Source organism: Canis lupus, chromosome 13 (genome assembly GCF_003254725.2).
Source record: "Canis lupus dingo isolate Sandy chromosome 13, ASM325472v2, whole genome shotgun sequence".
Taxonomy (NCBI): Eukaryota; Metazoa; Chordata; class Mammalia; order Carnivora; family Canidae; genus Canis; species Canis lupus.
In genome coordinates, this window is record NC_064255.1 from 3,851,780 (window position 1) to 3,878,665 (window position 26,886).

General features: G+C 44.1%; 1 protein-coding gene across 7 annotated transcripts in view; it reads right to left on the bottom strand.

The window, feature by feature from the left end:
* Positions 1 to 26,372, bottom strand: part of NCALD (neurocalcin delta) — a 370,180-nt gene extending 343,808 nt beyond the window's left edge. For 3 of the 7 annotated variants that reach the window (XM_025450975.3, XM_025450978.3, XM_035712638.2), the window contains exon 1: positions 26,309 to 26,372. The gene's annotated coding sequence lies outside the window, so the exon portion shown is untranslated. Of the gene's footprint in view, positions 1 to 25,971; positions 26,136 to 26,308 lie in introns of those variants that run through there. The other 4 variants (XM_049093290.1, XM_049093293.1, XM_049093295.1 and 1 more) reach the window with 4 other exon arrangements.
* Positions 26,373 to 26,886: the final 514 nt, after the last annotated feature.

Genomic DNA, 26,886 nt, shown 5'->3' on the forward strand with positions numbered 1-26,886 from the left:
AAAATGCAATTTGAATTAATTGATTGCTAGGCAGTGATATTCGATTAAATTTAACAAGTGTTTCCTGAGCACCCTTGGTATGTTCAGTGCTGTAATGGGCATAGTAGATAATACGTAAGGATTGTGTCCATCCACTTTTCCCACCATTAACATTCCACCCAAACAACCTAGCTTACATTTCAAATGGGGCAACAAAGAAAGCAAACACGAAACAGTGAGATGGCAGGAGAGAGGAGAAACCACCCAGGAGCTTCCCTTGGGGTTTCACATGTGCTATAATATCCTCAACATTTTGTTGGAAGTCACTTTGCCAGGGCATAAATATTAGAGCTGGAAGAGACACCACAGGGCATTCAGCTATCTTCTGCCTTCAGTAAGTATGGATTTTATCTCTGTTGGACAGATAAGGCATCTGAGGCTTGGGTAAGGGATTTTTCCAAAGCACATGGTAAGTGCGAGAAGGGACCAGAACCCAGATTCCTGCTTCCAGGGCAAGATCCCTCCTACCCCAGTCCACTGCCCATTGCATCACCAGCAGCAAGGACTCTTCACTCATTCAAGACGCATTTAATGAGCATCTTCCTTTAGTGGGACAAGCTCTACCCAGTCCTACGATATGTTTGAGGTTCAGCTTGTCACCTTCTGAGAGTTTTAAGGCAAGAGCAAGGAGGGTGGAGAGAAGAGGCAAGCTCTCTGTTGTCACTAGCATCTCACAATGTCTGCACCTTCCATGGCTCACTATAGGTCCAAGGTCTGCAGCTCTGCAAATTCAGTAATTTGATATTATCAGTTCCCTCAAGGGCGATGAGACCCTAGGGGACTGATTCACACCAGCCAAATGCTGGAGACACCAACCAACACACCAGAAGGCAAATGTATTCACATACAATAAGAAACATACCATTGGCCAGACCAAGATATCCTTTATTCTGCTTTGCAGCACCTTTAGGGAAGCAAAATCAGGAAGAAGAGACTCATTGGAAAATATAGACTCAGAGAAAGAGGACCTTGGTGGACTGGGCTCCAGATAGACACACCCAGCCCCTTTCTCTGCCAGCTAAAATAATACTAATAACTAGCTAATGTGGATGACTTCTCAAATGCCTACACAGGCTGAGCACAGGTCTAACAGTTTAAAATGCATTATCTCATTTAATCTCCCCAACATTATGAAATGGGTCCTGTCATTATTCTCCCTTTAAAGAAATGAAGACTCAGAAGGGTTAACTTTCACATAGGCACACAGCTAGCAAACCACTGTCAGAGTTCAAACTCAGAAAATCAGATCCCAGAGCCCATGCTCCTAACCTTGAAGCTCCCCTGTCTGTAGGGCCCCCAGTCCTGCAGTGCCCATTTCATGTGGTACTGCCTCTGGTGAATCCTTTAAAATGCTCCCTTGAGGGGCACCTGGGTGGCTTAGTGGTTGAGCCTCTGCCTTTGGCTCAGGTCATGATCTCAGGGTACTGGGATCAAGTTCCACATCGGGCTCCCCACAGGGAGCCTGCTTCTCCCTTTGCTTATGTCTCTGCCAATCTCTGTGTCTCTCGTGAATAAATAAATAAAATCTAAATAAATGGATAAATGAACGAATGAATGAATGAAAGAATAAATAAATAGATAAATAAATAAAATGCTTTCTTGACCAGGCATGGCCTTACCTTCCTTGAAGCTCTATTGCTCCTCTGCTTTTGCTGCATTTGTAACTACCATCCCTACCTTCCAGTTCAGGATTTAAGGCAAATCTATTTATATTCATCTCTTCAGGCCACCATAACAGAATACCACTGGCTGGGTGACTTAAACAACAGTTATTTATTTTTTCACAGTTCAATAAGCTGGAAGTTCAAGACCAAGGTGTCATTCGTGTTTTGTTTTGTTTTGTTTTGTTTTTTGCTAGTGACATGTTCTTCCTGGCTTACAGAAGACCATATTTTCACTGTGTCTTCTCATGGCCTTTTTTCTGTGCACATAAAGAGAGAGCTCTCTAGTGTCTCTGCCTCTTTTCCTAAGGATACCATCAGATTAGAGCTCCACCCTTTTTTATGGCCTCACTTAACCATAATTATCTCCCTAAAAGACCCATCTTTAAAGACAGTCACACTGGGGTTTAATGTTCCATATATGAATTTGTGGAGGGTGGAGGGAGGGGGGACACAATTCAGTCCATGGCACCATCTAATAGTGAATTATACTATAAAGAAAACTGTAGGGCAGCCCCGCTGGTGCAGCAGTTTGGCACCACCTGCAGCCTGGGGTGTGATCCTGGAGACCCGGGATGGAGTCCCACATCGGGCTCCCTGCGTGGAGCCTGCTTCTCCCTCTGTCTGTGTCTCTGCCCCTCTCTCTCTGTGTCTATGAATAAAAAAATAAAATCTTAAAAAAAAAAAGAAAACTGTATTATTGAAAGTTTCCAGTGAATGTCTTTAAGGCTTCCATTTGCAAATAATAATACTCATTTCTTGGTTTTATCAGAGGCTTAGCCATGGCAAAGACATATGGTAAATCCCACATTCCTCACTTATATTGGATAATTCATCCTTGAAGGGGCAGAACAATACTGGGGTTCAGCAGAGGTCCATCTAGGCACTACTGATGAGGAAAACCCTCAAGTTCCCAAAGGCAATATTGCAGATTGTTTAAGAGAGTACACTCTGGAGACAGACTTCGGTTGTATTCACTAACAAGCAGTGTGACTTTGGGCCTGTGGGTTACCCTCTCTGAGCATCAGAGGCCTCAGCTTTGCTTTTTAGATCAGCCCTCTGCCTTTGTACAGGGAAAGGATTGATTTTGCTGATCCTGCTGAGGCAATGAAGGGCAGTAAAGAGGTGAGGTGGGTGGTCTAGGGGGTAACTAGATTTCTGCTTAATTAAAAGTAGTGATTTGGAGCACTTGGGTGGCTCAGTTAAGTGTCTGCCTTTGGCTCAGGTCATGATCTCAGGGTCCTGGGATCCAGACCCACATCTCTCTTCCTCTCTGTGATCTCTCTCACTTTTGCTCTCTCTCAAATAAATAAAATCTTTAAAATAAAAATTAAAAATTAAATTAAAATTTGAAAAATAAATATTAAAAATAAATAAAAGTAATGAATCTCCTATATGGCATCATGCCAGGGGGTCCTTCTTGGGATCATTCAAATAACACTCAGTGGGGAACAGTCCTACTGCTAAGAATGGTAATCATTGTTTTAGAATAGCAAAGTATCTGGAGGATACTTTGTATCACAAGACCCTTTTCTTCAGGTTGTGTATGATTTCTCATATTTTGTGACCAAAAGGCATTTTTTGGAATATTCTTGCACATTTGAGAAATTGCCTACTTATGAGTCCTCACCTCCCCAAGACAGAAGTCAGGCATTTGCCTATCCAACCTACCTTGCACCTAAGGTGCAAGCATGTGACCTGGGCTCCACCATCAGCAACATCCATGCAAAAATTCTTTTCAGAAGAGTGGGGTTAAAGAAGGAGGTACTAGAGCACCTGCATGATTCAGTTGGTTAAGTATCTGCCCTTGGCTCACATCAAGATCTTGGGTTCCTGGTATCGGCCCTGCATCAGGTTCCCCACTGAGTGGGGAATCTGCTCATCCTTCTGCCCCTTCTCCCTGCTCATGCACTTGTTCTCTCTCTCTCTCTCTCAGATAAATAAATAAAAATCCTGAAAGAAAGAAAGAAAGAAGAAAGAAAGAAAGAAAGAGAGAGAGAGAGAGAGAGAGAGAGAGAGAAAGAAAGAAAGAAAGAAAGAAAGAAAGAAAGAAAGAAAGAAAGAAAGAAAGAAAGAAGGAAGATGCCATGTGGAATTCAGTGTGGTGGGGATTGGTGGAATATGGCAGAGAGACACTTGCAGAGGCAATAGTGACAGGATCTCTGGCACCGCATCAGAATGAACTCACTCTCTGGTATGAACAGAGGGACCTATGTTCTTTGGTGGCCACACTAGGGTCTCCACTGGAGCCCTGGTCATATAATTTTGTAGTGTTCCTGGTTGCCTGGACTCCAAGTCTGATTCTGGTCCTCCCAGAAATTCTTGGGGCTCCTTAATATTCTTTAAAATAAAACAAAACAAAACTCCCTTTCTTTGTAAACTAGCCAGAGTGCGCACTGTTGCTTGCAATTAAGAACCTCAAACCTGCATAAAGCCAAATAATAGTAGCATAATTAGATGAAAATTAGGAGAAAAGAAACACATTTTGGCATATGAAGGGGCTTTTTAAATCCTACAAATATAAAATTTTAGGGACGCCTGGGTGGCTCAGTGGTTGAGCATCTGCCTTTGGCCCAGGGCGTGATCCTGGGGTCTTGGGACCAAGTCCCATGTCAGGCTCCCTGCAGGGAGCCTGCCTCTCTCTCTGCCTGTGTCTCTGCCTCTGTGTGTGTGTGTCTCTCATGAATAAATAAATAAAATCTTAAAATATATAGATATATAAAATTTTAAATAAGTAAAAGAAATTAAGGCAACTGTCGGCGAAACTTTGGTCAGCAAAAAAAAAGCTAGTTGTTCCAAAGGACAGCTGGTGCCATTGAAGTATATACAGTAAGCAAAGAGATATGACAATTTTGTCAGCACAAAATTATATCTATACACACACACAGACCCTTACCCTCAAAGTAATGTTCAAGCCCTGAGATTTCATAGATTCAACCTTTATCTGTGAGCATGAGGACTTGCAATTTTAACCTCCCCAGCCTTGAAGTTCTTGACTTATGAGATAGTTAAAAACAAAGCAGTTATTTCCCAGTGGGTGTTAAGATCATTGATACATAAATAAGGCAATTTAATCATTACCTAGATAAACTGGGTCTTAAATCCTAGGCTCTGAGAAAGGTTTACATAAAGCCTTTACGTAATTCACCAAAATCATTTCAATGCCAGAATAACTTAGACTTTAAACACAGGGCACCTAACAAAAGCCTTTCAAGTCTTATCCCCATACTTGATAAAAATTAAAGGCTAAGTCATCCTGAAATTTGCTTTCTCAAAAAGATGCATGTCTTAGTAACAATTTCTTTTGGTTTAATAGCATCATCTTTCAGGGTTAATGACCTAACAAACAGAAAATCTAGGCCTTCCCAAACACTTGGATTTCCTAGGGTTTTGGATTCATCACATACAAATAAGATAAGGTCAATGACCCTGACTGTCACCCTGAGTCCTAAAACCTTGGTTATGGGTGTCCTGCTATTTATAATACACCTGAACGTATTCTGAAGTGGACATGGGCTATTTTTGCCTGGATAGCATCCATTCCCATTTCTTTGAGTACTAACATCTCAATTGTCATTGGAGACCATACTCTCCTATTCCCAGTCCATTGCTTTAATAAGGGAGTGGTTTAATCCCTCTCCAGCAGTTGGCAGTGACCCAGGACTGACCAGTTGGCCCGACTGCCATGTTTGATTGAAAAATTGGCATGGGGGATCCCTGGGTGGCGCAGCGGTTTAGCGCCTGCCTTTGGCCCAGGGCACGATCCTGGAGACCCGGGATGGAATCCCACGTCGGGCTCCCGGTGCATGGAGCCTGCTTCTTCCTCTGCCTATGTCTCTGCCTCTCTCTCTCTCTCTCTCTCTCTCTCTCTCTGTGACTATCATAAATAAAAAAAATAAAAAATAATAATAAAAAAGGAAAAATTGGCATGTAACCAATGCAGGGCAATGAGAATCAAGAATTTTGATGCAACTAGAGGGAAAGAGAAGCTACTTGCTGGGGTGTCTCCTGTAGAAGCCTGGAGTTCTGGTAGTGTCTGCATGTCATAAACAGATGGCCTGCTTGATAATGAACCAATGCAGAAAAATGCAGAGCAAAGAGATAGATTTCTGATGATATTTTTTGAGACCTGGATCCAGCCACACCTTTGCCTTTACAGTTATAAGAACCCATCAATTTGATTTTTTTTTCTAAGTCCCTTTGAATTAGGTTTCTATCCTTTGCAACCTGAAGAGTCATAACAGATACAGATTCCTTTAAGCTGAGACTTTATAGAGGTAGCAGAAGTAGTAAAATATTTAGTTTTAAATATTAAAGTATAAAATGAGCTTATACCAGAGATGTAAAATCCCTGCTATGAACAACTTCCCATTCCAGCATGTGCTGCTAACCCACAATCCCCTGCTCAGGGAAATGATGCTAAAGAAATCTGTGCCTGAGGCAGCCCACTGATGGACCTGGGATGAACAACCAACCCAAAGGCAGCTAATTATTTTGCTGGCCAACTCCAATGGCTTTGTCGCTTGGCTCAGTGAGCTGGACCAAGAGGAAACCCCTCACTTATAAGTTCGAGCTAGGAAATACTGAGGTCTTAGTCAACAGCCTTATGGGATGGCCACTCAGGGGCCATATGTAAAACGAAGCAGCAAAACAAGATAGGAGAGAAAAAGAGAGAAGGCAATTGAGCAGAGACCTCATGACCTCTGAGAAAGATAATGGCTCTATTCCCAATTTTCCAGACCTATGTTTTGGCCCCCATGAGACCCAGCTCTGCTTTGTTTGACAGGCACAGAATCCTTTCAAGGGACAGCAGTACAGGGGTTAGAGAGTAGGCTCCCAAGTGACCACCTGGGTGTGAGTCTTGACTCCTGCTTCCCACCTACATGCCTGAGGCCACATTCTCTACACCTGCTCCTCTTCAGTAGAGTAAGGATAATAACACCCTGCCTCCTGGGTAAAGAATCTGTATGATAATATACTCAGAATAATGCAATGATAGTAGTAGCCATTGTTACAATGAGCCCTTTGTACCTGAATTAGTTGAACTAATATCCTAGTGTTTGACATCGAGAGGGCCCAAACTAAAGCAGCAATTCACTAAATGATTAACTTAAATATATTTCTATACAACCTAGATAGAGCTGTCAATGTCCAGATATAACTACAGTGTAAAATCCTCTTTAACAGGGAAAAACCTTAGCCATGGGTAGCACACAGAAGTGCTGAATCTGGTAACACTTAAAAGAGAGTATGAAGCTCTTGTCCTCATTCTTTATGGTGCCCTGTTCCTCTTGCGTCCCACACTGACCCCTCAGGGCTAGTAAATTCCATATACCAGGGCTGACAGGCCAACTCCTGACACTTCTCTCTCTTGTCTGCAACGACTCAAAGCTTAGCCTCCTCTTCAGTTGCCATCTACAGCTCCAGCTATTTCTGCAGCTCTTGATTCTTGTGAATCAAGTGCCAGGGGGGCAGAGCATGTGCCCCACAAAGATGCTGGTGCTGTGAGAAATAGGAGAGTGTCTATAGACTGTCCCAGCTTTTGGCATGAAGGAAACAACTAAGGCAAATCCAGAAGCCTTCGCTCATGACTCAAACCACTGTACTGTGGATTACTTCCTGTTTTGAGCAGACCCACCTCTTCTGAGGTTGGAAAAAAGTTCACCTCGAGGCTGAGGGTACTCTAACTGTTCTGTTTCCTTCTGTAAAAGCTACACAAACAACTGTACAGACTTTGTCCCTTTTTTAAAAAAAAAATTATTTATTTATTCATGAGAGACACAGAGAGAGAGGCGCAGAGACACAGGCAGAGGGAGAAGCAGGCTCCTTGCAGGGAGCCTGACGTGGGACTCGATCCCCGGCAGAAGGTGGTACTAAACTGTTGAGCCACCCAGGCTGCCCCTTTGTCCCTTTCCAAATAAATATTGTTTAATTGTTCTGAACTGCTGATCCATGTTTCCAGCCTTAAAAAAAAAAAAAAAATTGCCAAAGAAAGATGATATGAATCACCTTTCAAAGGTCCTTTTTATTTTGAAAAAAAAAATCTACTTCCACAGGGGGAAAAAAAAAATCCACACAAATATTCTTCAAATCTGTTCCTCAAAATGTATTAAGAATCAGAGGCATATAGGAGTCCTAAGAAAGGAACAGAGGTTTGATTTCTTAAGAAACAAAAACAAGAGCCTTTCACGAGGATCCTGATGTGTTTGGTTTTGCATTTTTTTGCTAAAAAGCAATAATCAAAGGATTAAATCTATATTCCCTAGGTCTTTTTCCCTCCCCTCTTTTGGTAGAGTCAGGCTATGAGTTTTTGAGTATAGTTGCTACTCTAAAAATTAGAGAACTAGCATATTCTTACAGCTATAGAAGAGGGCCAGGGGAGAGAAATGAACATGTCAGGCACACTCCAGTGTCTCAGGCAAGAGGACATTCCCACGTGGGAATAAGCCCAGAGTTTGACTTTACAGTCAGTCCCTTGAATTACAAACTGGGTGTGCTAAGTTTCTGATCCAGTTCCAACCTGGAATGTTTAAAATCTAGAAGGTCTTCTCCTCTAACAACAATGTTCTAAGCACTGACTATGTCACCCTAAAAGAGCCATCCTAAACCCAGAGTTCCTAAGAAATCACATAGTTTTGTCCTGTGGGTCCTGCACAGTCCAGACACAACTTGTGACCTTCCTTTATGAAAATGCATTCAGAGTTCCAAATAAGACATAGTGTTTCAGGGCTTCTGACCCTACAGGACTGTCACTAGTGCCAAGACACTAGTAGTGGCCAAGGCCTGCCCTCCTTCCTCTCACCCCACCCACGCTGACCAGCTCAGGGCCCCAACACGGGTAAGGGCAGAAGCAGGAAGGGTCCTTCTTGTCCCTCCTTCTGGTCCCTACTTGGCCACCAGCAGAAAAGGCAAAAAGCAGGAACCAGAGGCCAGCATGGTGGATGCCAGGGCTATGGCGGCAACACGCAGGAATTGGGGGGAGAGAAGGAGAATTCTCCGAGGCTTGGGCTGGCCCATTCCCCTAGCTCAGCTGGGGACTGCCTGTGCTCTTAGCTTTCATTTCCACTGTTGGTTGCTAAGTGCTATACATAATGCAAAAGTAAATAGTTACACAGCACAGTTTGGAAGACACAAAAACACATCAATCAGCCAAGAAAAAAAAACTCAAAGTTTCTAGGTTTATTTTTAGATCCTGGGTAGCCAAATGAGTAACCTAAATGTCCAAAGGAAGAGAAGCTGGGGCCGAAAAGTGTATTTAGAAACAAGAGACACTGATACTGCAGGTCTCTGGCTGGTCTTAGCTTGTAAAATATGCATTGGCCAAGTCCTCGGGTGTTTTTAAGTACCACGCAGCAGTGCTTTGAATAGGGTACAGCATCCAACACACGTGCAAGACTTGCTCAATAGAAAATAGAAAATAGGGATCCCTGGGTGGCGCAGCGGTTTAGCGCCTGCCTTTGGCCCAGGGCGCGATCCTGGAGACCCGGGATCGAATCCCACGTCGGGCTCCCGGTGCATGGAGCCTGCTTCTCCCTCTGCCTGTGTCTCTGCCTCTCTCTCTCTCTCTCTCTGTGTGACTATCATAAATAAATTAAAAAAAAAAAAAAAAAAAAGAAAATAGAAAATGTCATCCCCTGCCATGAGGTTTCAAGACATTACAGTGAGTGCAACACAAAATATTGTCATCCTTTAGTGAAGGACTCGATTTAGTAAAAGTTACTAAATGCTAAGGTAATGGGTGTAAATCCATTGAGGAGGTTAAAAAGTGTTTTATTCATCTTGTATTACCCACATCTGACAGACTGCCCTGAACAGAGCAGACAAACAACAAATGTTTATTAAAGAAATATTAATACTACTCCTGGAAGAGCCCTAATTTCTAGGCCAAACTATCATTATGACCTCTCTGAGAGTTCCTACATGGTGATCAAACTTGAAGTTTCAAAGATAAATTTAACTCTGTAAAAGGGAATCCAAAGGAACAACAGAAAAATAGATAGCATAATAGAAAATAATTAACTGTCAGATTGAGTGGCATCCAGGGAAATGAAAAAAAAATCATCCTTCCCTTAGGAAAAACTCTTCTGATTACGATACCAGTCGTTTATAGTTGTAAAAAAAATACACAAATAAGATAAGTCACTTGTTTTATGGAAAGGTTAAAAAAAGAAAAAGAGAGAGAAAAAGAAAAACACCAGGGTGCCTGAGTGGCTCAGTCAGTTGGGCATCCAACTCTCAATTTTGGCTCAGATCACAATCTCAGGGTCATGGGATCGAGCCCTATGTCTAGCTCCACACTCAGCAGGGAGCCAGCTTGAGATTCTCTCTTCCTCTCCCTCAGCCCTTCACCCACTTGTGTGCTCTTTCTCTCACTCTCTCTATAAAATAAATAAATAAATATTTTAAAAAACGCCATTTAGTAAAGTGTGCTGAGACAATTAGCTAGCAAGTTAAAAGAGAAAAATAATCAGTTTACATCCTCATTTCCTCCTTGCTCTCCACCAAAATATAGTTGTGTTAACTAATAATATGGGGTCTTTAATGTGAAGAATTCTTTGAAACCAATAGAAAACAGAGCTGATTATTTATCAAAACCTGTGCAAGAATGGAGTAGGCTGTCCTATCAATGGTAGAAGTCATAGTGAAACGTTTGCCCACTTAACAACTGAAAACTACATCATGGTGCAAGCAATTCAGAGGAAATAATTGTAGCAAATGTGCCCAAAGATATTTTATTACATATTATTAAAGACCTTATGCCCGTGAGATCTATTTTAAGTGTAAAACAAAGCAAGGTTACAGAAAAATGTATCTAATATGACTGTTTTGGTAATAAGAAAAGGAGTCCCTTTTGATCTTTAAAAAGACTGTATTTGTATGTACAAAGAGAAAGGTAGGGAGACACACCTCAGGCCTTTCACACTGGCTGCTGGGGAGGCCTGGGAGTAAACACTGTCCAGGAAAGCCCTTCCTTCATGTATCTTTGTCCTGGATTATAATTTGAAAAAAAAAATTAATTATAACTGATGAGAAAAATATACAAAGAACATATAATAGAAAATTAGGAAAAGAGGAAATGCAACTGGAATACAACCTGAAAAAGAAATGTTCAGCCACATTAGTAATCAAAGAAATAGAGAGGCAAATAAAATATTTTTGGTGGCCAAATTAGAAAAAGAATTTCAAAATGATGATAGCCAAGGTAAGAGAAAAGTAGATTAAACCAACACAGTCATACAACATGAACTGCTTAGATTTCCACATTAATTTCCAAATTCCCATTTAGAAAGCAAATGGCAAAATAAGTCAAGAGTTTTTAATAGAAGTTCAAACATCTAACCTCCTAAATCCACTGGAAATATATCATAGGCTATAATCTCATATACAGAAAAAGATTTTGTGCAAAACTATTATTTAAAATTTTGACCAAATGACCAATAATGGAATGTCTAAGTAAACTGAGGTATATCCATTTGATGAGATATTATATACCCAACTAAGCATTGTCTACAAAGAATATATAGCACAAAATATAAAATTCTCATAGAAGTAAAAACTTGCATTTCTTTTACTCTCAGTGTTTTACTTCTGACACAAACATGTGAGGGTTTTCTCCATACCAACCAATGCTCCAATTCTCCAGATACCAACTGTGTCCTATAATTCAATTTTGATGCTGACAACCCAGAGGTAGGTGGTGGCCCCACAGACTGAGGGCTCAGTCCCATAAGACTGCCGCCCAATTCAAATGCCAGTTGCAAATCACAGATACTTGGACTTCTGACCAATTGGCTGTAAATCAGGGGTTTCCATGATATACTCCTTGGATCCAAAACTCACCAGAACAGCTCACAGAACTCAGGAACACAGTTTACTTGCTAGATTATTGGTTTATTATGAAAGGATATGGTTCAAAAACAGCCACATGGAAAAGATGCATAGGACAAGGTATGGGGGAAGAGGTGGGGAGCTTCCACGTTCTCTCTGGTAAACCACTTTACCAGCACTCTGATGTGCTCAGCACCTTGGAAGCTCTCTGAACCCCACTGTTTAGGCTTTTTTTCTAACTTTTTATTTAAATTCCAGTTAGTCAACATACAGTATAATATTAGTTTCAGGTGCACAATATAGGGATTCAATACTTCCATATAATACCTGGTGGTTATCACAATGAGTGCCCTCCTTAGCCCCCACCTCTTATTTCCCCATCCCCCTTACCCACCTCCCCTCTGGGAACCATCAGTTTGTTCTCTATAGTTAAGAGTCTGTTTCTTGGTTTGCCTCTGTCTCTCTTTTTTTCATCCCTTTGCTCCTCTGTTTTCTTTCTTAAATTCTGCATATGAGTGAAACCATATGGTATTTTACGGAGGCTCCAAAATTATGTAGACTCAAGTGATTAAATCATTGGCCACTGGTGATTGAAGTCCATCTCCAGCTTCTCTTCCCTTCCTGGGGGTAGAATAGGGGCCTGAAAGTTCCAACCCTCTGATTACACGGTTGGTTCCTTTGGCCACCAGCCTCTCTCTTCCTAGAGTTACCCCTTTAGCATAAAGGCAGATGTGGCTGGAAGCAGTTTATTAATGAACAATAAAGGACACTCATCCTACTCCCATCACTCAGAAATTCCCTGGGTTTTTAAGGAGGTCTGTACCAGGAACTAGGGACAGAGACCCAAACTATATATTTTTTATTATATCACAGTATCATAGCCCAGGGTATATGGTTAAATGAAAACCTAATTTTAAAATTACATAGAAGTGTGACTGTGTAACTAAGAAAAAGATTTCTTTATAAAAATAATGAAAAGAAATGTTCCAAATACTAACCCTGTTTGCCTTTGAATATTTGAATTATGGTAACTTTTTTTCTTTCTAATCTATAGCATGCAGATCTTATTTCATGATAATGCTTTCCTTTAATAAGGATAGAGATGAAGGTATCGAGGGAATAGTAGCCAAGGTCTGGGGAACATATTCTTTAAATGTTATATTTGAGGGACACCTGGGTGGCTTAGCGGTTAAGTGTCTGTTTTCAGCTCAGGGCATGATCCTGGGGTCCAGGGATCAAATCCCACATTGGGCTTCTTGCAGGGAGTCTGCTTCTCCCTCTGCCTGTGTCTCTGCCTCTCTCTGTGTGTCTCTCATGAATAAATAAATAAAATCTTTAAAAAAATAAATGATATATTTGAAATAAATATATAAATAAACGACTACATTTGAAAAAATCTAAGGCACAGAATTCCTGTTACTCTCTCAAGAAACTTCAGAGGCCAGGACTGACTTCTGATTCTCACTGTTTGTCCTTTGGCCTGGCTTGGAAGTGGCTGTCATGTCTTCCAAAGGGTGAGGTGATGGGAACTCAACATCACAGCCTTCCCACCGCATCCCAATCCTCCCCTTCCAATAAACCACAGTAAAAAACCCCATCAAAGAGCTCTTCCTGTAAATATTCTAATAGAAATTTTAGATCACATGTCTAAAGCAATGTGCCTGCGTGTGCCTGTCTGTAGGTCTGTTTGCCTGGATGCTTCTTCCTCCCTCTTTCTCCTCAAGGGCAACAAAACAAACTCCTGGACAATGATGCAGCAATCTACCTCACTTATCAAATGATAAACCTGAATAGAATAACAATGAAAAAGAATGAGAACTAAAGGAACCCCAGCCAGGACCACACCTCCATATTAAACAATTTTAAATGACAACAGATTAAAGTCCATCTCTCCCCTCACACTTGCCATGCAATCCAAATTAATAATCTCAAATCCCGATTGCAGTATTTCAGGCCCTATCCCTAATACTGAGTTACGCTAAATATTTCCCCTTCGGGTACATTAAATGGTCAGGTAAACATTCAAAATCTCTTATTGCATGATACTTTAGAGATATGCATCATACATATCCTTACATAAAAATAATGAATGAGAGCCTGGCTGGCTAAATCCATAGAGTATACAACTCTTTTTTTTTTTTTTTAATTTTATTTATTTATGATAGTCACACAGAGAGAGAGAGAGAGAGGCAGAGACACAGGCAGAGGGAGAAGCAGGCTCCACGCACCGGGAGCCCGACGTGGGATTCGATCCTGGGTCTCCAGGATCGCGCCCTGGGCCAAAGGCAGGCGCCAAACCGCTGCGCCACCCAGGGATCCCTGAGTATACAACTCTTGATCTTGATCTCAGGGTTGTGAGTTGGGGCCCCAGGTTGGGTGTGGAGATTACTTAAAAAAGTAAAATCTTAAAAAAAAATAATGAAAGAAAATATTCCAAATATTAACACTGATTTATAAAAGAACATTTTAGTAAAAGATGTTAGTAAAAAAATTTTAGTGAAGAAAATAACGATCCCTCTAAATTATCTCCTTAGTAAATTCAAGTATTTGTAGTGTCTTGTGTGACATTATTTTCTGAGTGGTGGTGCATTTGTACCTTTGTCATGTGTCATGTGGCTGAAAGAACAGCCACACCAGCAGCATAACTTCTGTACCTGAGATGTTGCACCTCATGCTCGCATGTGTGTTAGCCACTTAACCTTCTCAACCCTTACAGCAACCCCATGAAGCAGTAACATCGTTGCCCCAGTTATAAACTAAAGGTATAAGTTCCAGGAGGTTGTGCAGCTAGTAAGTGACAGCATTAAGACTGAACGAAGCCAAGCCAATCCAGTTCCAGAGTGGATATGCTCTTTCTGCTACAGAACTACAGATGCATCCACATTCTTTTTTACTTACACCAAAAATATCTCCTGCCTAAGCCTGGCTTGGACAATCTGTAAAAACAACAACTGATATCAACTACCCAAATGAACAGACAATCCGTACAGATACAGTAATTCTGAATGATGAAGTATTGAATTACTGCATCATTTTTCAGAAAGTTACAGTCCCCAAATCAGAACCAGAGGAAGGAAGTTATAGGTGGCCTTTCAATAATGCAAACAGAAGAAATAAACCAATTAAATGGTCTGGTGGAGAAAAGGAGAGGTATAAAAGGGCCTAAAAATAGTTTCCATCGTATCTCTGCTATAATAATAGCAGATTAGCGCGCATTCTCTTGGAAATGTCACCTAGGCAACCAGAAATACAAAGACAAAGATGTTCAGAAAAATATATGTATATAAATCTATTTTTGCCATCTTTGAACATAAGTAATCACTATTCCAAGAAGGACAATAACTAGACTATATATGGTAAAAGAAAAAAGGTAAGTGCAGAAGAGAGTTGCATAAGTTGGTATCCAGTAGAAAGTAGAATAAGAAGATATAAAGGTAGGTCTCTATATAAGAAGCCCTAACCCATTGCCTCAAATCAGGCCAAAATTTTACTAGGAATGTTAAACATATTTTTCCTATATTTTTTAAATAGCATGTTTTTGTCTCATCAACCAAAGGCAGACTAATACAAGTGAGGGTAGGCTAGCAAATTCTAAAACAACATTTGGAAAGCTATCTTTTTTTTAAAAAGATTGTTTATTTATTTATTCATGATAGACACAGAGAGAGAGACAGAGAGAGAAGCAGGCTCCACACAGGGCGCCTGACACAGGACTCGATCCCAGGACTCCAGAATCGCACCCTGGACTAAAGACAGGCGCTAAACCGCTGAGCCACCCAGGGATCCCTGGAAAGCTATCTTAAGCTCCACTTAACTAGAATGACTCTATGTCCCCATTTGCCTAAGATAGTCTGTGTTCACACCTCTTGTTTTGAGGTAATTATTAAAAAGTATTCCTCTTGGAATGGCTCAGTGGTTGAGCCTCTGCCTTAAGCTCAGGGCGTGATCCCAAGGTCCTGGGATTGAGTCCTGCATCAGGTTCCCCACAGGAGCCTGCTCCTCCCTCTACCTGTGTCTCTGCCTCTGTGTGTCTTTAAATAAATAAATAATAAATAAATCTTTAAAATAAATAAATAAAATCTTTAAAAAGTACTCCACTTTCATTTTCAAAAGTATCCAGTATGAACAATAAATAACATGGTTGCCTTATATTTAACCAAGACATATTTCTTAACCAATTAACAGTGTGCTAGCAACTAGGTTGAAAACTTAGATTAGTTCAAAAAAATTTTGTAAGATAATAATAGAAGTCCCTGACTTCTAGAACATTACAATCTAGCTAAGAAGACAGAAATAATACCCAAAACAGTGAAGCAGTGAATAATTGATAATCATTCATGTAATCCAGGCTGTAAGTGGCACAGTTCAGATCAGAGACAAAGTGGACAGTGGATCCCCTTGAGTGAGATACTCCATAGAAACTGTGGTCAAGGGATCCCTGGGTGGCGCAGCGGTTTGGCGCCTGCCTTTGGCCCAGGGCGCGATCCTGGAGACCCGGGATCGAATCCCACGTCGGGCTCCCGGAGCATGGAGCCTGCTTCTCCCTCTGCCTATGTCTCTGCCTCTCTCTCTCTGTGTGTGACTATCATAAATAAATAAATAAATAAATAAATAAATAAATAAATAAACAAACAAACAAACTGTGGTCAAGGTAACAATGCTTCTTGAGCACTTACTGTATACCAGGCACTGTGCTAGGCATCATGCACATTTGCTCTCACACCAGGCTCAAAACAGCCCTAGAAGTGAACTGTCATTATGCTCATTTTCTACGACTTGCCCCAACTGTTAGCAGAGAATGAAAATGCCTGATCCCCAAGTGTATGCTCCCTGCCCCTACAGATGTGCACATGCTGCTTCCCGTTGGCCCAGCCTGACCCGGAGTTGGCACAGCAGCCAGGAGAGCTATCAGCTTCTCTTTCTGCTCTGTAGCAACACAAAGTGTGGTCCCATCCTGGCAGAGGGCTGCTGAATCAGCCAGGGTGCAGGTAGGAAGTAGGTGCTTTTTAATCCCACCAAGGAATCCTATTGGAGAGGCTACTGAGAAAAGAATAATGAAGGGTTTAGAAAAGCAGCCAAGACTGACAACAGCAGGAAGCTGTTACCATCCCTCAGCCTCAGTGTGTGAGGTGGGGATGTAAAGGAATTCCAAAGAAAGTGGCTGGATGGAGAAGATGCCTGGCATGAGCTGCAGCCTTCAGCACACACATGAAGCCAACTGAGGCATGCAACCCAGCAGGAGGGAACATGGAAATAAACGGCCTCCCCGACTCTCCTCCCACTCTCCCAAGTAGTGGGCTGGACCCACCACTGGCCAAATTATACTGGAAATCAAAGACAAAGATGGCCCTTGATGCCTCTCAGGACACAGAGCAGGTGGCTGAGGGAGGAAAGAGAAGGTGGAAGAGTCCACAAGAGATGTCCAGCCTGCTTGCTGTGTCCTCACCCCTGCAGAAGAGTGTGCTCCCACTAAGGCAGAGTAAACTGACCAAGTCACTCTTTGCAGGGGTGTGGAAGGTGCTACATTAGCAAGGTGTCATCCTCAGCATGTGTGTAAGGCCAGGGCAGTTCAAAGGCAAGTGCCCTTTGTAGTTACACGGGGCCCCATGCTTGGAAGAGCCCCCACGGCTGGTCTAATGCTCTGCTGACACCATTTTAAGATTCTAGATAATTTTTTTTTAAGGTTTTACTTTTTTGAGAGAGACCATGAGCAGGGGCAGGGGCAGAGGGAAAGAGAGAAGCAGACTCCCACTGAGCAGGGAGACTGACTCGATTCCAGGACCCTGGGATCATGACCCGAGCTGAAGGCAGACACCCAATCGCCTGAGCCACTCAGGTGCCCCAAAACTCTTGATAATTTTTAAACAAGGGCCTACATTTTTTCAATTTGTACTGGGCCTCACAAATTAAGTAGCTGGTCTTGGGCAAGCTTTCCTTAGCTGGTGAGACGAAATTCTGTTAAGTTTTGTAAGATTCCAAGTGTATTATTCAAAGCAAACAGACCCAAAGTTAATATTAACCAGAGTCACAATGATACGGCAGAATATATAGCATAATAAAGTGAGAGGCCATTTTACCTTTTTTTTTTTTTTTCTTTCCTCTTTCTCTTTTGAAGTCAAACTGAAAAGTGGTTGAGAAACCAAAATAAGCTGCCCCCTGGAGGGACACGGAACTTAAATACAACAGCCTCTCCATAGCACAGAGGGAATGGATTTGGCCTCATAAGAGAATGTGAATGTGATCAATGCAGACAACCAAGCAGAATAATTTGTGCCCTGGGTGGACTCTGTTGATGTACCCCCATGTAATGGGATATGGTCTTCGAATTAGCCAGGTAATTGCCAGTGCTACCCTTGACCTTGCCTTGTGCGCCCAGTGAACATAGGCCCCAGTTCAGGACAAGGTACTGAAAACACATTCATAGAAGGCTCATTGATGGGCCAACATCAGTTACAAACCGTATTTCCAAGCTGATGCTTTTCAAAAAGCCTAGAAACTGGAGCCTATATTGCTTCTGTTGCCCTTTCCTGAAAGACCCCCACATCCTTAGCCTTTCTCTGAGCAATTACTTTGTGAAAGTATCTGTGAAAGTCCAGGTGAGAAGCCAGGATAGGGACAATGTCTTTTTTTTGCCCCCATTCATCTCCTCCCAAGCCACTAGGTAAAGCAAAGCACAGAAAGCTTCCATTCAAGACAGGGACCAAGTGGTATTTGAGAGCCTCTTTCACTCACCCCTCCACGTCAGAAATAAGAGATGGTAGATTTTAAATATTTTGTTTGTTTTGTTGTTTAAAGTTAGAATAAAATTTCAATAGATCAAATCAGAAGTGTTTATAAAACCTCTACTGTGTCAAGGAACCTAGAATCTAGGTGGTCAACCAAATCTAGGAGCATCATGACAGATTCAGAGGATCAAGGGTCGCAGTGTACACTCATGAGCCGTGCAGCAAGATGAATGGTGGCCCCCCAAAAACATGCCCACTTCCAAACTCTGGGAACAGGTGAATATGATCTTATTTGGAAAAAGGAGGTAATTAAGTTAAGGATCTTAAAATAAAATAACTCTGGATTATCCAGGTGAAGGATCTCAAAATAAAATAACCCTGGATTATCCAGGTGAACCCTAAATCTAACAACAAATGTCCTTTATAAGAGACACACAGAGGAGAGAAGGAGGCCACGTGTCCATGGAGGCAGAGATGAGTGTGATGCAGCCTTGAGCCCAGGAATGCTGACAGCCACCTGCCGCTGGGATGGACAAGCAAAGAATTCTCCCCACAAAGCTTCTGGGGGCCTGGCTGTGCTGCTATCTTGATTTTGGACTTCTGCCCTCCAGAACGGTGAGAAAACATATCTCTGTTATTTTAAGCCACCCAGTTTGTGGTAAGTTGTTATACAGGCCACAGGAAACTAACATAAGCCCTTGACCACATCTCTCACCCGTGGCCTCAGCTTCACAACCTCCAAGCACGGAAAATATGAGGCCTTCCAATGCAGCCCATGCTGCACCGGCAGCCTACTTCTGACCCTAGAATAGATTTTTTTTCTCTGATGCAATGCTTCATATATGTGTAGACCACAATAATTGGGCTTCCACAGAGCTTTTTCTGGCTAGAGAGGCCTTCAGACATGCCTTGGGGGAGGTGGGCTCCCCCACACTAGACACTGCTTGCTGAACTTCCTCCTGCCAAGATAGCACAGAGGGAAATACCATCTCCCTTGTACTGGACACTCTCCTTCTAACACAGCCCTAGGTCTCATTAATGTTTAAGCAGCCAAGTTACACTATCAACTCCTTTGGAGCTTTCAGCTAAGAACAAAACAAAACAAACATAACTTTCTCACATGTATTTCAAGGACATATTGTCACCCCCCACCAATTATATAAAAAGATATTTTTAATTTAAATATAATCATTCAGCTATGAAACATACATATGAAATACATGTTGTTATTTAGGGGAGGGGGGAAGAGGAAGAAATTCTGAGCAGTCATTTACTCTCCATTTTGACAGCCAAGCGAAATTTGTACAAATCAGATTATTCCCAAAGAATGAAAACACACAGGTTTGGAAAAAAAATCTAACATACCAGATCAGACTGGATGTATGGTGAAAATGTTCCTGGGTTCAAATCTCAGCCCCACAACTTATTAGTGACCTTGGGTAGGTCATTCAACCTCTTAATGTTTTAGTTCCCTCACCTGTGAAATACGGCTCACCATAGTGCTCACTCCGCCTGCTGGATCCTCTCTGCTTTCCTCTCCAGATCCAGATTCCTCCCTTCTCCACTCCACTCTCAGCCCTGGGAGGCTGATTTCCAGGTAAGACTAGTCCTTACATCTAACAGGTTTTCTTGCCCTCTGGCTTCTGATTAGGTTGGTCAATCAGGTGCACCAGCAGAACTCAGAGACGGGAGAAAAGAGTAGTTGGGGACTCCCTCACCTGGATGCCTCCATGACAGGCCAAAGTTTGGCATTAACTGTATTCCTCTACTAAAGACCAATTCCACATACTGCTCTCACATCACTCTTTCGGGGCTGGGATAGTGAAGGCTTACATGCCTTGCGGGCCACTCTTGGCGGCTTCCCTTAACTCTGCCCACATCTTTGTAAAGAGTCCCCTCACTAAACTTTCTCCAGTTATGCCCTGTGAGTGTGTCATCTGCCTCCCTATGAACTCTGGCTGATAAACCCTCTGAAGGACTTATCAGAATCAAATTAATGTTTAGAACACTGCCGTGTTCACAGAAAGTGTGCATCAAGGCATTTGCAATCATTACTGTCATTGTTACCAATAGCGGTCAACTTATCTGTGCCATCCCTGGTCATGAGTTAGCTTGGTGACACACTTACTTTTCCTCCCCAAGTCCAATACTTTTTTGTGGGGCAATAAATATAATATCCTCAGTTGTATACATGTGGAGAAAACTATTAGGATCTCTCTCATCTGAATAATTAAAATCACCCCCTAACTTCCCTACTGCCCTTCCTCTCTTCACTCTCTCTCTAATGTAGGGAAGTGATCATGCCAGTGTCACAAGGCAACAAATACTCAACAGCTCCTCCAAATGAAATTCAGACTCTACTTACTACTGTCCCTCACAATTTGATCCCAATCTACTTTGAAGACTATGTTAAACATTTCACACTCCCTAGAATGGCTATTATATTAAAAAAAAAAAAAAAAACACAAAACAAACCTGAAAATAGCTAGTGTTGGCAAGGACGTGGAGGAATGGGAACCCATGTGTATTGCTGGTGGGCCTGTAACTGCTGTAGAAAATAGCATGGCAGTTCCTTGAAAAATTAAACAAAATTACCACGTGATCCAGCAATCCCACTTCTGGGCATATACCCAAAAGAACTGATAGCAGATCTCAAACAGATACCATCATTGATGGTCACAATGGCATTATTCACAATAGCCAAAAGGTGGAAGCACCGCAAGTACCTGTTGGTAAATGAACAGATAAACAAAATGTAGTGTATACCTACAACGCAGTATTACTCAGCTTTAAAAAGAAAGGAAATTCGTACCCATGCTACACCATGGGTAAACTTGAAGACATAATGTTAAGTGAAATAAGCCAGTCACAAAGTGACAAATATTGTACGATTCCATGTAACATAAGGTACCTAGAGTAGTCAAATTCGGACAGACACAAAGTACAATGAAAGGTGGTTGCCAGGGGCTGGATTTGGAGAAGGAGAGTTTTTTTGTACTGGGTATAGAGTTTCAGTTTGGAAAGATGAAAAAGGGGCAGCCCTGGTGGCACAGCGGTTTAGCACCGTCTGCAGCCTGGGGTGTGATCCTGGAGACCTGGGATCGGGTCCTATGTCAGACTCCCTGCATGGAACCTGCTTCTCCCTCTGCCTGTGTCTCTGTCTCTCCCGAATAAATAAATAAAATCTTTTTTTTTTTAAAGGAAAGATGAAAAAGTTCTGGGGATGGATGGTGGTGACAGTGGCACAGTAACACAAATGTACTTAATGCCACAGAACTTTACACTTAAAAATGGTTCACAAGGTAAATGTTGTGTTATTTATATTTAACCACAATTTAAAAAAATGACATATTCAAGAAACACTTATTGCTTGCCTATCACACACAGCACTGCAGTGGGGACATGACAGTAAACAAACTGAAAGGTCACTGTCCCCATCAAAGGGGCTCTGCTCCTCCACCTTCCCCCACCGCACAGTTCTCATTCCAGGCAACCTGTCCCCTAAGTATGTCTTGCACTTTCACAGTGGAATATAAGTTTCTTAAAGGTAGGGGACTAGATCTTATTCATCTTGTATCACTAGAACTTAACACAATGTTGAATATGTGGAAACTGCTAAAAAAAAATATTTCTTGACATTCTAAGTAAAAATCCAGCCAAAGAAGTCTTTCTCTTCTTTTTCCTCCTATCTTCTAGCCAGCCAATACATAGCATTTCTTGAAGTTAGTTAGCCATATTTTCAGATATAAGAGATTAGAGCTTTTACTATGCTCACTTTAAATTGTTCTGTTCATGGGGTACCTGGCTGGCTCAGTAGGCAGACCATGAGACTCTTAATCTCAGGGTCAAGAGTTCAAGTCCCATGTCAGGGGGTGGAGCCTACTTAAAAAAAAATGTTCTGTTCACAAATAATTCTACTAAGCATATAAATTGTGGGTTTAAAATTAGAACTCCACTGTTTATTAGCCATGTGCCCTTGGACAAGTTATTGAGTGTCACTGAACCTGTTTTCCTCATCTATGAAGGGGAATGCTAGCAGTACGATGGTGGACATCTGTTACTTTGTAATCCAACATCCATTGGCCCATCTCCTGGTGACAGTACAACAACGTTCTCTAACAATATTCTCCTGGAGAACTACCCTGCTCCCTGCTTCTTAGCCTCAGGGATAAAACTTGTGATCAAGCCCAAGCTCTACTAACTTGTGGCACTGGAGCCAAAGGAAGAGGTGGTGGACCCAATCAAAGCCAATAAAGCCACAGCCAGTCATTGCAAGTGATTCTGGGATAGAGTCTCTCCTTTTCTGGCTGGATTTAAACCCACAAGGAAATGGAACCTAAAAATGGTGCCAACTTCAAGAAAGTAAACCAGTAAATAGAGAGAAATCAGGCCCTGGTAACGATGCTTAAGCCCTGGATCAAGCCATACCTGAAGTATCTTCCTCTGGACCAAGGAGTTAAAAAGCCAAAATAATGTTCCTTTTTTTTTTACTTAAGTTTGTTTGACACTTGCAACAGAATTGAATCCTAATTATAATACATATCTCCTGAAAATATTATTACAAAATTTAATGGAATCCCTATGTACATACATAGTACATATAGGAAGGATAAAAAGAAGCTACTAATGTTAACGGTGGTAATAGTTTAAGGTAGTGGTAGAAATTTCCTGGCTTCTTCTAAGATTGACTTTGAACTCGTGTGTTCTGTCCCTGATTTCTGCCTTCATTATCCTTCAGTGATACTCTCTCCCATGGTGATAAAGATAGAAGGATGGTAAGGACAAAAATTGTAAGCTACCACTTCCTAATCCCACACCCTGACAGACATCACTAATTGACCACAGAACTCTTTCCTGCTGAGTCCAGATCCAGCCTTGGATTCCTACTCAAACCAGCTCTCCAGGCAGCCACTACCAATCAAACCAAGATGACCTGAAAAATAAAACCAATGGTCTCAGCTCCAGAACAGCAGTTGGCAAAGTTTTCCTATAAAGAACTAAGGAGTAAGTGTTTTAGTCGTGGTCTCCATTACATATTCTTCTTTGTATTTCGATTTGTTTTGTTTATAACCCTTTAAAAATGTAAAAAGTATTTTTGATTCCTCAGCTATCCAAAATCCCCTGCTCTGGAGCCTTGAGACTCTGAGACAGTCTCAGAGAACTGGGCTCCATCTTAGCTCCCTTTGCAAGGTCCCTGAGATCCCAGTAATGGGATGTTGGAAATACTGCCTCAGTCAGAAATGCACCCACACAACATACTGAATTGCTTAAAATTTAACAGAGGAGCTTTGATGGCAGCATAGTTCCTGCTCTCTTCCTATCTCTCCCAGGACAAGCTGAAGTCCACACTCCCAGGGAAGCCACAATCCAAGGAAGAGTCATAAAGCCTATGCATGTGGTAATGTTCTTCTCTGCCTCCAGAACCAAATTCACGGCACAACCTTTTCAAAGAGCTGGACCCCCCCCCCCCCTCCTCACAGCCTAGTGCGAGAAGCCCCACCTTTTTATGATGGAAGGAAGGGAAGAGTTCAAATCCCTATATTTCCCCATTATTAGTCTGTCCCTTTATAGTTTAAAAAATACACCTGAACTGGGTTCCAAGGAAGCACACCACACTGCTTTTGACCAACTGCTGATTCCTTAATATCTCCCAAAGTTTTTTGGTTGTTTTGTTTTGTTTTGTTTTATTGTGCAGTATTACACTGAGGATTGGTTTGGTCTTCCTATTATTCTCCATGTTTGTTTCTGGCTTTAGTGAAAAGGACTGAACTTTGCTTGACTGATATCCATTTATTAATTCAACAAACATTTCCTGACACACTCCATCTTTCAAGGCACTTGCAAGTGAGGTAGATCCATGTGTAGAGGATGCTGTAGGGCACTGGGAGGGGATGCACAGGGTAACATGGCAGCAGGAAGCAAGCGCAGCTCAATTAGCTGGGACCGGGAAGGGGGGCTGCCAAGAGGTCTGCTGGTGGGCAGTGTTGTTACAGATGAGTAGGGAAAAATTCCCAGGAGTTACCCAGATGAGGAAGGGTGGGAGCAGCCGAAGCTACACAGGGAGAGGCCTGGGAGATGAGGCTGGGGAGGAAACGAGGAGGGTGAGGTCATGAAATTCCCTGGAGTCTGAACTCTATCCTGAAAGCCACGGAAAACCTTTAAAGGAAATGAAGCAGCATGACTGGCGTAGATTTTTGTTTTCCAGATGAGCATTCTAGTTGCAGTTTGGAGAATGGACTGGAGCTAGAGTGTCTGGATTCAGAGCAAGGAACCCAGTGTGAAGGCAACTGGAACAATTCAGGCAAGTGCTAAGGACATGAGCTACATCAGTGACAGGAGAAACAGAGAGAAGGGGACATATAACAACAACAACAATAAGAGCTCGCATTTCTGCAGCACACAAGCACAAGGCATTGTGTGAAGTGCTCTCTGTATTGATTCGTTTTATCTTCACAACACACCTGAGACAGGTTTGCTACCTCTTATCAATCTCATGCCACAGATCAGGAAAGGGCTGAGGAGCTTCCTGTGTCCCAGCCAGAACTCCCATCCAGCAGTTTGGCTGCACAGCCCATGCTCCCCACAGCCCTGTCACCTAGCACACTTACAGAGAGTCAGTGGATCTTCAGGACTGATGCTGACTGCTGGAAATGGGGGAGACTCTGAAGTAATTTCCAGGGGTCTGGTTTGGGCACCTGAACATTTGGATTTCAGCTTCCTGAGCCTCCTTCTCTGAAGGAAGCCCCTCCCTAGATCCACACTTAGCTCCCAGTAGTCTCCCTCCCATACACCCACACTCTCACCATCATACCACCCCCTTCTCTTCTGCAGTCCCTGCATCCTGCATTTGACCCTAAAACACAGGCATCTCCCAGACAGCGTGAAAAACCTCACCAGCATGGCCAGTTAGGTCTGAGAAACCTGGACGTAGAATCCTGCTCTTGGGAAGGCAGCTGCGTGCTTAAGTCTGTTGTTTTCAAATCAGACAAAGCTCGGAAAACTTTAAGCAAGCTTGTGTGGTTTCCTTCTCAGCAAGCGAGACCTTGGCAGCCCTACTTCTGTGTTCCACTAGCCGCCCTACGCGCAGGACCCGTACCCTCATTTGGGGCCAGCACTCAAGCAGAGAAGGACGCTCGGCCGGCCGGGCCTGCGGCTTCAGACAGGCCCGCAGGGAGAAAGTGGCCCCGGTGGGGAGAGCGCCGGAGAGAGGGCGCCGGAGAGCCAAGCGCTTTCTTCCTCCGGGCTCCAAAGTTGAAGCATCTGCAGCAAGAAACTTGTGTTTTCCTGCGGACAGGGAGACCTCCTGCCCCTCCCGGGCTGATACAACCCACTTTGCACATCCTGCTTCTCTGGGAGCTAAAAATAAACCGGTATGCACTGAAAAACACTCAAACACATCATCTCCGCAGCACACCCGTTCCCGAGTCCCCGAGGGCGAGAGACGCAAATCTGTCAGGTCCCGGGTCCCAAGCGCACGCCACTTCCTCCCCGGGGTTCGACTACCGCCTCGGGCGCCTCCCCAAGCCCCCTCCCCGGTCTCCACACCGCACGCGGCCTCCCGTGGCCTCTCCGGGCCGGCTCCGCAGGCGGGGGGCGAGCGAGGGGGGCGAGCGAGGGCCCCGACCCCACCCGCGCGCAGAGGGTCGCTCCCGCGGGCCCCGGACACCAGCGCGCGGACGCCCCCTTCCGACCCGGCGCCCGCGCAGCCCGCCCCGCACCTCTGCGCGCCGTCCGTCCGTCCGTCCGTCCGCCGTCCGCCGTCAGCAGCGGCTCTTCCCCTTCCTGCCGCCGCCCCCGGGGTCTTCGGTCTTCTCTTCGCTCGGAGGCCCCGAGGGCAGGACAAGGCACCCGACCCGGGGAGCCGCGCCGGGGACGGCTGCGGGCACCGGGTCCCCAGGACCGCGCGCTCCTCGCGCCCACCCCTGCGCCCGCCCGGCCCGGGGCGCGCGGATCCCCCGGCAGCGGCGCCCCCGCCCCCCCGCCCGCCCGCCGCCCGGGCCGCCACTCCGACGGGCCCCGGCTGCAGAGAACCCGAGCGACGGCGCCGCGACTCACCGCCTCGGCCGCTCCCCGCGTCTGTGTCGCCGCCGGCGAGGCGGCAGAGGCGGCAGCGGCGGCGGCGGCGGCGGCGGCGGCAGCGCCTTCCCTCCGCCCGCCTCCCCCTGGACAGCACCGCCGCGCGCCGCGCCCCCCTCCCCGGCCGGCCGCGCCGTCTCCGTCCTGCCGCCGACCCCTCTGCGGGCCGGGGGGCGGGGGGCGGGGGGGCCGGGGGGGGGGGGCCGGGCGCGCGGTGCGGGTGCGGGTGCGGGTGCGGGTGCGGCGGACCGCCTGCCGGCCCCGTGCGGACGCGCGCTCCCCCCGGGCGCCCCCCGCCCCCCGCCCCCCCCCCCCCGGGTCCTAGCCGTGGCCCGGCCCGCAGCCAGGCTGCACTCGTACTTCCCAAGGGGGCCGTTTGTCTCCTGTTCGGGTCGTGGGAGACGAGGTTTAACCTACGGCAACTTCCTCTAGGCTTTGATTAGGGGGAGTCTGGGGTCTCTGAGGCAGTGAAGTTCAAGGGATGCTTGGAAGGACAGGCCCACGGGGGGAGGGGGCTGTTCTTGCCTAACCAGTATTTTCTCTGCCCAGGGCCTTCT